We start from the raw sequence: 8,717 nt of genomic DNA on the forward strand, positions 1-8,717 counted from the left end.
TCAAAACATAGTACGTACATAATGCTAAATGTCAATGCCCCTCCCTTGTTGTTGACATCTCCAGGAGTTCCTCCTCTCTCGTGGCTGAAGTGAAAGAAGGTTCTCACACATTATGCTCGTGTCTGTGGCACTTCCTTAAGTGCAGAGAGGAAAGCCTCATGGTTAATGCATTATTTGGGCTCTGAGGGACAAACATTCTTTGAATACCTTCCTGAACTCTTTCATAGTGACTCTGACACTCTTAATGAATACGAGATCTGCTTAAAAAAGTTGGACTTGCACCACCTCCCCAAAGTGAGTACTGTCCTTGAATGATATAACTTCGGGAGAAGGATGCAAAGGCAGGATGAGTCGGTCGAACAGTACATGACTACCATGCGCAAATTGGCTTCCATGTGCAATGTTGGTGCTGCTTTAGAGGAGCGGTTAAGAAATCAGTTTATGTTGGGGTGCGCCCTCGACAAAATGAGACACGCCCTGTGGCAAAAAGACACGCCATCGCTTTAAGAAGTGCTGACCATAGCCAAAAGTCATGAGCATTCAAAAGCGTGTGTTGATATTATACGCAAAGACATTTCAGGTGATAAAAAGGAGAACATTAATGTCAAAATCTGATTATATTGAGGTTCTTTTTAGCCATATGCTTTTTTGGGAAAATTAACTTGTGTTTTTAACTTTAGGGTTGCTTTGTTTGTACCTTTTAAATTGTCCTGCCCACTCATTTGCACTTAAAATTGAAATTCCACACTCGCTGTTTTAGTGAGAAGCCAGTATCGTTATTGCTCACCAGCCGCCATCTTGGGTGAGGAGGTCGCTCAGCTGTGCCGTCTGGGGGTAGCGCACTCGTACAGAGCCACGTTTTGGCACGCGTAGGACTATTTAAACAGTCTAAATGCAAGCGCGCGAGCCGTTGGCGCGGCGGAGGCGCGCCAGAGACAAGCCCGTCTGCGCCCGTCCACGCCCCGGACATGCCAAGTGCCAGCTATGCTGCCCGATTTGAGTCAGATCAAGGTAGGACAACTTATTCTAGGGAGAGCCTGCTCTGTATTGGTAGGAGGGAGGGAGGAGGGGAATTTAAATCTCCTGTAATTACAGGGGACGACCGGAATATTCTGAACTGCGGGCTACTGAACTGTAGATCTTTCGTAAAACATCACACAGAGATCTCCAGCTTGGTGGAGGATCTGGACCTAGACGCCCTGATCCTTACGGAGACGTGGACTCGCACTGACCCGCTGAAGGAGTTGGGCCTTGCTTGTCCGGAAGGTTTTAACATTTTCCACAAACCTAGAACAGGGGGGAGAGGGGGACGAGTAGGGGTGATCTTCAAGGAAAGATGGGATTTCTCACCCTTGGAGATAGAGGTGGTGACAGGGATAGAAATACTGGGCTTCTCTCTTCAGGAAACAAAGGGAAGGCTAGTCACAGGTATGATAAGTTATAGACCACCAGGGTCAGATACTCAGTACCAAGTATTGTTCAATACTATCACTGACCTCTCCCTGGCTCATTCCAGGATGATTATACTGGGTGACTTTAATTTGTGGGATAATGGGACCTCAGATACTCACCTGAGGGAGCTGAGCCAGTTATGTGAGAATTGTAATCTACACCAGCTGGTTCAAGAATCGACACATCAGGGAGGACATGTGTTGGATCTGGTATTCGCAAATCAGACGGATACCAAGATAATTGACATACGGCCGCAAAACTGGTTGGATCACTTCTTAGTGCACTTTCACATTTTTAGCCCCCGAGCGGAGTTAAGTAAAAGCAGTCTGACTACTTTCTGACAGGGAAGAGAATGGTCCGAGCTAATTAATAACAAGCTTCACCTGACACCCCCCAATCAAAATCTGTTTGCTACGTTTAGCTCCACCGAGAAAAACTATCAGGAATACTGCAACTTTATTGGCAGGGCCCTGGATAAGGTAATCCTCATCAAGAGACTAAAAAACAGGAAGAAAGCCTCTGCCCCATGGTATAGTGTGGAACTGAAAGTTCTTCGTTCTAGTTGTAAGAGAGCAGAGAGAAAATGGAGGAGAAACTATGCGGATACAGATAGAAAGGAACTAAAAGCAGCCCAGGCCAGCTACAAGGAAGGCATTGCGAAGGCCAAAGCAGATTACTTTGCCAACTCTATTCTGCATGCTCCGAATCGCACGAAAGCACTCTTCAGAATTGTGAGGAATCTTTCACACCCTACCTGTACAAACAATAAGGTGGTCGCCTCACAGAAACTTTGTGACTCAATCGCGATACATTTTGAGGAAAAAGTCAGTGAGATTGTGGGCGAATTAGGCCCCAATATTAATAACAATGGGGATGACCGGATCGGAAGTTCAGGTGCAGAATTTATAGCAATCTCCTGTCTGGAAAACTTCCAGGTTCTCTTGGAGGACCGGTTTAATGAGCTAGCCATGAGCATTACATCTGGATCACCTTCGGACCCCTTGCCCCATAGAATATGGAAAACATATGGAAAGGAGACCTTCCCTTGGCTGCGCCAAATCCGCATCCAATCTTTAGAAGAAGGAGAAGTCCCGTAAACTTGGAAGAAGGCGATAGTCATCCCACTGCTCAAGAAACCCTCCTTGGACCCTCTGGTTCCAGCTAATTTTAGACCAATATCTCTCTTACCATACCCGGTTAAGATCTTGGAAAAAATTGTCAGCAAAACCCTGTCTGGATATTTGAAGGATAACCTCCTACTAGACAAGAATCAGTTTGGCTTCCGCTCGGGCCACAGTACTGAGACCAACTTGGTCACCGTCATGGACAATCTTCGGATGCGAGCAGACAAGGGAGAATCCTCCGTCTTAGTATTACTAGACATGTCTGCCGCATTCGACACAGTGAACCACACAGTACTGTTGAAGAGGTTAAAAACGACGGGTGTAAAAGGATGTGCACTGAAATGGTTAGATTCTTACCTAACTGGAAGGCAACAGATAGTGTCACTGCCCCCTTATGAGATGAGCCAGTCTCCGCAGGGATCGGTGATTAGTCTCATCCTTTTTAATATCTATCTGCGTCCCCTTCTCTCCCTGATTAAGTCCTTCGATATCGACCTCGTCAATTACGAGGACGACACCCAATTGGTGTTTTCCCTGAAAGGGAAAGGGGCGGTATCGATGGACAAGATTCAAGAGTGTATGGTCAGACAGCAGGATGGCTCAGGCAGTACTCTCTACAATTTAACAGGGGGAAAACAGAGGTGCTGTTCTGTCCTTCTTCCAGAGTACACCAATCGCTAATGCCAGACTTCAAGCTCACTCCAGAGGACGACCCCTTAACCCCGGCCAAAACGGTGTGTAACTTGGGGGTACAACTGGAGGGTAATCTCCAAATGGAATCCCAGGTCAACAAAACGACTAACGTTTGCTTCGGGCTGCTGCGAATGCTACGTCAGATCCTTCCACTCCTGCCTAAGGACATGCGTCGCATAGTGGTGCAGAGTATAAATCTTAGTAGACTGGACTACTGCAATGCGCTGTGTTTGGGAGCTCCGCAGTACATCATACAGAGACTGCAGAGAGTCCAGCCATGGCAGCCAAACTGTCCCTTAATAGGCAACGGAGGACCTCTATGACTGCAGCCTTGAGAGACTTACACTGGCTGCCCATCAAAGAGAGGATCCGTTTCAAGTCCCTATGCATCATGTACAAAGCGATACACGGCATGGGCCCTATTCCTTTACGGGAAAGATTTTCTTGGTACAATCCGGAAAGGCAGCTCCGCTCTTCCAATGCTAACCTGGTAAAGCCCATCAGCTTTAAGAGAGCCAGGACTGGTGGCAGAACCTTTGGCGTGGTAGCATCGCAACTCTGGAATAATCTTCCCCAGCCTATGTGACAGTCCTACACGCTAATCAGCTTCAGAAACCTGGTGAAAACCTGTCTTTTCCCGAGGGGCGATATCTAGCCCCTCTGCTGTAATGGTGGACTGGTTCAACAGTAACATCTTCTGAAGTTCAAGCGCCAGGATACCCATAGGGTGACAGTTTTTGCGCCATATAAATCCCTGTTACATTATAAAGTGCTGGTGGATAGATTTGTTAAACCCAAATCGAGCACCAATTCAAAGCCCTTTAACACAAAGAATTTTCAGGGGAAGTGCTTCAGGTGTAGCAACTCTGGCCATATGGCCAACTTTAATCCGTTGCGTGCGTCTGAAGTCCCCGGCCATCTGACATCACAGTGAGCATGTGCGGAGGATGGCCGCCGCAGTCAACAGGTTAAAGACTGCCCAGGCTGGAAGGCCATGTGCAAAACTTGTGAGAGAAAAGGTCAAGTCTCAAAGAGCTGCAGAACGGGCAACGAGCATAAAAAAGTCAGGGAAGTTGATCTTTATGAAGTAGATTTGGAAGGAATCAATATTCTCCCAGTCACAGGGAACGCTAGTGATGGCCCTCAGGAGCTAGTTTTGATCAATGATGCTCCAGTGAGCATGCTCTTTGACTCTGGGGCCAAGATAATTCTAGTCCCGAAAACATTTTATGAGCGTAATCTGCTGGGCAAAGCCCCCCTGTTGAAGCCAGACATTAGACCAAAATGTTAAGGTGGGGTGACTATTGAGTTGCTGGATTATTTCTGGGGCACAATTGACTTCAAAGGGAGAGTCATCCCTGGTAAAATCTATGTCTCGATGAAGCAGGACTCGCTCATAAGTTGGTCCCATCAATGGAATCTACATATCTGCCTTAATCCCAATGCGATCTGTCTGCCTAAAAGAATTACCACCAATCAGGGTAGTTAGTAATGCTAATCGAGACAGGATCAAGGAATTCCCTGAGGTCTTTGCTGGTGAACTGGGGTTGTCTCAAAAGCTATGTACAATGGATAAAGGTCAAATCTAACGCTTTTCCGAAAACAGTTAAGGCCAGGAATGCACCTCTGTAAGTAAGGGAGAGCTTGAAAGTTGAATTAGACAATCTCTTAGGCAAGTGCATCATTCAAAAAGTTGAAGCAAAGGAGTGGGTCTCTCCTGTTGTTATGGCCCGAAAGCCAATGTGGGGGCCAGGCTCTGTGTCAGCTCGAGGGATCTCAACAAAGCAGTTATTGTTGATCATTACCCTTTACCCAACATAACTAAAATGCTGTGTTCTCTTGAGGGGGCAAGGCATTTTTCTTCCTTGGACTTGAACTCTGCCTATCACCAGGCCAGCCTTCACTCCTCTTCAGAACATTCAGAACATTCACTCCTATTCCCAGGACCTTATCTCCTTTTTAACACGCTTTGGTACCTTTAGATTTCGAAGAATTCCTTTTGGACTGATTTCTGCAGCCTCAGTTTTTCAGAGGGCGATGGAGGGCATTCTTGGAGGCCTTCTGGGTGTCAAGGTGTACCCAGATGATGTGCTCATCTTTGGTGTGGATTTTGAAGAGCATGACGTGGGGCTGAGGTCAGTATTGAAGAAGTTAAGTGTTGCTTACCTCACCCTTAGGGCCGACCAGTGCCAATTTGGTGTCAAAGAAATAGAGTACCTAGGGCATTTTGTAGTCCACTGCAGGCAACAAACCCAAAGACTCATTGGTAAACACCCTTTGTAATTTTCGCACCCCTTTAAACAAAGAAGAGTTTGTAAAGTTTCTGGGCATAGCTGAATTTTATCACAAGTTCATTCTGAACTTTGCAGGGAAAACCTCTTGTCTGAGGTCTCATCTCCAGATGGGAAGCACATTTATTTGGTCCAAGGGCTGTGAGGAAGAGTTTGAGTGCATTAAGAAACATCTGAATGAAACACCTTGTCTGGGAAGTTTTGACCCCACAAAGGTATCTTATCTCATGACTAGGGGTTAGGAGCAGTTCTTTTGCAGAAGGTTGATAGGGAGGATAAAGCCATTCTTTTAGTCTCTTAAGGGGTGCTGAATGCAACTGTTCTGTCGTGGAGAAAGAAGCTCTGGGTGTTCTCTGGGTGGTGCGCAAGCTGAGAAAGGTTTTGTGGGGGAAAAGGTTCCGAATTTTTACTGACCACAAATCTCTTAGTGAGGTCTTCTCCAAGAAAGACATTGACTTTGTCTCCCATGGGATACAGAAGTGGGTTGTGGCTCTACAGTGCAGGCAGAGTGTCTGTCAAGGCTCGTGGGTGTGGAGTGTGAAACGATAGATGATGTTGAGTGGTTTGGAGGTGAAGAACTGGAGGAAGATATTAATGTGTGTGTGATTAGTGAAGGCTTGACTTCTGAGAGTGAGTGGAGGGAACATCACATGATCGATTTAGACTTGCGGAAAGTCCTAACGATGGTCACAGGTGTTGGTGTGAGAAGAAGGACTGTGAAGAGGTCCTCGAAGGGGTTTGGCGAGTTAGAGAAGATCTGGCAGTGCGGGGTGGTCTCCTCGTCCATGGTTGTAAGTTGGTTGCACCCCTTGCTCTAAGGGATAAGCTAGTAAAGACTGCTCTCACCTCGCACATGGACAATGCCATGACAAAGGAAAGGATCAGGTAAGCATATTGGTGGCCTGCCATGGATGTACATGTATAGAGGTTGGTGCTTGAATGTGCTCAATGTGCGTGTTGTGACACGATATTGAAGTGCAGGACGCAACCAATGGTTATTAGGGAACAGGCTACTGGTCCTAGGTGGACATAAGTCTCGGGATCGCTATTTGATCGTGGGTATTAATATGTTTTCCCATTGGCCTGATATCAAGGTGGTTAATTCCGTTGAGTCCGGTGAAGTGATTGAGTTTCTAGAAGATTTATTTGAACGTGAGGGTTTCCTGTTAACACTCTTGTCAGACAATGGTGTTCCGTTCACGTCTTAAGTCATGGAAGAGTTTCAGAGTCCCAGGGGTTTAAGCATAAGACTACAGCCCTGTACCATCCTCAAAGCACTGGTGAGGTCGAAAGGCTTGTCAATATTCATAAAGAGACTCTGCAACAAGCTGTTGCCTGTGTTGAAAGTTGGGAGTTGGCCATGAGGAAGAAGGTTCACGAGTATAGGTACACTTCTCGTTCGTCCACTTGTGAAACTCGCTTTCATTTATTTAAAGGAAGGGTCTCCAACATGGAGGTCACTCCATGTGGGTAACGACCAAAAGAACCTTAATGGATGAAAAGGTGGGCAGTTTGGAGGGCTGGAAAGAGAGAAAGAGGTAATGAAAAAAAGAAAGATCTCGTATGGTAAAAGGAGGGCTGTGGAGAGAACAGTGGTCGTTGTGGGTGACTGGGTCAAGATTAAGTCTCCCATGAAAGGCAGATCCAAATTCAGTCTTCCGTTTAAGGTTATCAAAGTTTTCAAAAATGCAATAAAGACCAGTGACCTTAGAATTTGGAGTTTAAGTCGAGTGACGGAGTGTCAGGCTGGTGCTAGTTTTGAAACTAGCACCCCAACTGGTGGGCCTGATTCGGGCTCTGAGGTGGAAGACCCTGTTACACGAGAAAGGGGCTCTGGGCCACTTTGCTTGAAATGTATTCCCCAGCATTTGCACAATTGTGTTTCTTAACACTAGCCTCTGAATCCGCTCCGCGCATGCGCGCTATTGGAGGCGTTTGCCTGCCCTGAATTACCAATATTGCTTACAGCGCCTACGTGTCTTTAGCAATGCCAACAGACCCATAGCGGCCCTCATGACATGGCAATCTGTTATAAGTGACCGTCGTCTTTCTAATAAGGGCGCTCGAAACAATCTCAGTAAAAAATTGCTATTCCAAGATGGCCCTTGCTTCCGACCGTCGTTTATGAGCATAGATCGCTCTAGTGTTTGCACCACTCACAGCCGCTCCACACCAGCACAGGTGCAATCAATAATCCAATAGGACTGAGTATTAAACCACAGCCTCCGCGCCACCCGCTCACACCACGGAAGCCGCGGACGAGGGAGGATGCGAGGACTGCTCGAGGATTAGTGAGTACGGCATAGCCGCGCTAGGGAGCCCAATACCTTGACTTTTAATACCACTCCCATATCCTATACTGAACTGTGGCATACCCCATTTTCCTTCCCCTGCATCAACAGATGGAACTTCCATTTACCCCTCTTCCAGATCGGCTCATGGGGCACTGATCCTACTTATTCCAGTATGTATTTGACATAAAACTTCCATTTGCATTATTTTGCAGCTCACCAGGGTTATGTGCAGATCTTCACGACATAGAGTGTGTGTTTTATGTTACGTGTGTGTTTTGTCATGTAGTGTCTTTTTCCTTTTTCTTTTCAAATAGGTCACAGCACCTTAGTGTGTCTTATATTAAGAGACTCGCTGAAATCGCAAAGTCACCATATAGGTCACCATACTTTTCCTTCCACAGGTGACATATGAAACGCACATTCGGAAGCGCGCTGGAAGTATTTACGTGCTTTCATTTTATCCTTGCAGGCTCATGATTCAGAAATACTGATAGGGCTGTAACCGTAATTTGAATCCCATACCACATAGGTATTATTTCTTACTCTTCCACTTGTATATACACATAGTACACATTGATTGCAACGTTAGTGAGTGACAGAGGGATCTGACCCTATCCTGACGAAGAGGCAGTCAGCCTCGAAACATGTTGACATCACTAGGAGGATTAGCTCATTGTTAAGCTTGTTTTTCTCCGCTACACTCATTTTTAATGATACCAGCCTATGACCAATAACGTGTTTTTGTCTCTCATAAGGCCAGGTATTCTTTTTCAACTCACTTTTCCATATCACTCCTGACCCTACTTACACTCACTCAAATACACCTCACATAGCACTTACAATATCTAAGTGCTCGAGCGTAG

This window comes from Lissotriton vulgaris, chromosome 1_1 (genome assembly GCF_964263255.1).
Source record: "Lissotriton vulgaris chromosome 1_1, aLisVul1.2, whole genome shotgun sequence".
NCBI classification, from domain to species: Eukaryota; Metazoa; Chordata; class Amphibia; order Caudata; family Salamandridae; genus Lissotriton; species Lissotriton vulgaris.